Source organism: Panthera pardus, unplaced genomic scaffold (genome assembly GCF_024362965.1).
Source record: "Panthera pardus isolate Hobbes unplaced genomic scaffold, ASM2436296v1 HiC_scaffold_8, whole genome shotgun sequence".
NCBI classification, from domain to species: Eukaryota; Metazoa; Chordata; class Mammalia; order Carnivora; family Felidae; genus Panthera; species Panthera pardus.
Window position 1 is genome coordinate 123,068,670 of NW_026527013.1, and position 2,087 is coordinate 123,070,756.

The window sequence follows — 2,087 nt, forward strand, 5'->3', positions numbered from 1 at the left end:
ATGACCTGAGCTGAAATCAAGAGTTGGATATTTAACCAACTGAGCCACTCAGGCGCTCTGACACTGACATTTCTCATTCAAGTTCAATTAAAAACCAAACGAGCATTCCTGTATCCCTAGCCACTGTTTCCTAAAACCACAAAGATCCGTTCCAAGGCTTAAAACAGAGATCTGATGCTTTAATAGTCATCATTCTATATTTTACTGAATTCTGAAGTGAAAAAAAATTTAATTCAAGATATCACGTATGAAATCATAATATCGTGGAGATATGAAGGGTCATGGCTAAACAAGTAGGAGACATGCACCATTGTCTGCCCTTCTGATTGCCTCAGCCAAAATCATTGAAACACCCGTAACTTGCATCTTAGAGCAATGTTTTGTTTTGTCCTCTTGTAGAATGGTCTCTGTGATGTTGATAGCTACAGAGGCAGCATTATTAATTCTGGAAATAGCTGGCCCAGAGAAGATCCCGTGAGTAAAGATGGCATAAACTTTAGGCTTTGGTAGAGTGGCTTGACTGCAGTATATAGCATGTGTTGTCCACAAGGATGGCTACCTGATCTTTAATTAAGCACCAATCCGAATCATGCTACCCACCTCCATGGCTCTCCTTCTCTCTCTGTGTGCCAAGGCCAACACCACATTCAGTCTGTCCATGAATGATGCAGCCTCCTGCTTTGGGAGAAATGACAACACACATCCTCTGGTTGGCAATATTCTCTTGTTTCCCCGTGTGAGTCACTCACAGGGATGGCAAAGAAGTCCTGGATGAGCAGCACGTAGGCCCACGGTAGTGATGTGATCTGCCCCAGCTACTGGAAGCACAGAATTATTTGGGAACATAGTACTTCTGGAGGTCATCCCAGGAAGCAAGTGGGGGAGCAGAGAAGTATGTGAAGGGATGTGTTAATGCTGCTATGACAGCTAGGGCTCCACCCCATTGAGATCCCTCCAGGAGACTGAGTAGAACACACCTGAGAATTACCCCTACCTAGAAGCAAGAGAGCTGGAATTTTTATCCATCAGCTCCTGTCCCCGTTAGTCAAGAGTCACTCTTGGGAGCAGTAACTTCCAGGCATAGCATGTGCATGAGGCCAGAGAAAACCTTCAAACAGAATCATGTGCTTGAGTAGGTAATTGATGTGACGCAGAAGCTGACCACCCAAGTTAAAAGTGACCTCCATGGTGGTCCAAGGGGCTATTGCGGGGAGCACTGACAGCATCTTTTACAGTTCCCAGAACCCACTCTACAGGCCGACCCCTCAACTTCCACAACTCAACCACAATCTCCTCTCTCAGATGTTCTTGGTGTCTATTTTAACTAGATTTTATCTGGATTGAAACAGTGATGGGGTGGGGAGTGGTTTCCCCGTAGTGTGCATTGGGCTAGCCCCCAGCAGTAGTTCAGGAAAGGACAAGACCTAACATGTGTTAAATACCCACTATAGGCCAGATTCTATACATACAAAGACTCAGGGTGATGCTCAAAACAGCCCTATGACATACATAATATCCTCCCAATTCTATATATGTATACATATCCATACACATACACATATACATATGAAAACTGAGACCTGGAGAGACAAGTAACTTACTCCATCTCGAATGGCTAGAAAGTGACAATGCCAACAAGCAAACCAAGTGTGCTTAACTCCAAAACCTCCTGCCTTTTCCTCCTAACACATAAAGAGAAACCAGAGTCTCTTCACCTCTCAGGAAAAACATTTCCCCTAGATCAAGAGACCCCGCTTAAATAATTCCTGAAAACTTCAGAAAGCTCCAGTTCTCCCAGAGCTTAGCGTGAAATAAACCTGATTGCCCAGCAAAACATCTTTTACTAATACTGAAATTGTACCTGACCCCTGAACTACATAAACCACTCCTTAATACACATCCACTCAACACAAAGCCCTTTACATATCAGGCTATTTTTGCTGCTTTGAGTTTATATGAGGAGGAACTGCTGTGGAACAGGCCACAGGACAGAAAGCTACATGACCTCCCTCTAGGGGGACATTTCCCAGAAATTCAGCACCTATTAAGTGGAAAGAATCTGGGTGACGTGTGTGTGGCAGTATTTT

The 2,087-nt window shown here is 44.1% G+C and overlaps 1 pseudogene; it reads right to left on the reverse strand.

The window, feature by feature from the left end:
- Positions 1–233: 233 nt before the first annotated feature.
- Positions 234–1,832, reverse strand: LOC109263610 (ribose-phosphate pyrophosphokinase 2-like; annotated as a pseudogene).
- Between the last annotated feature and the right edge of the window lie 255 nt (positions 1,833–2,087).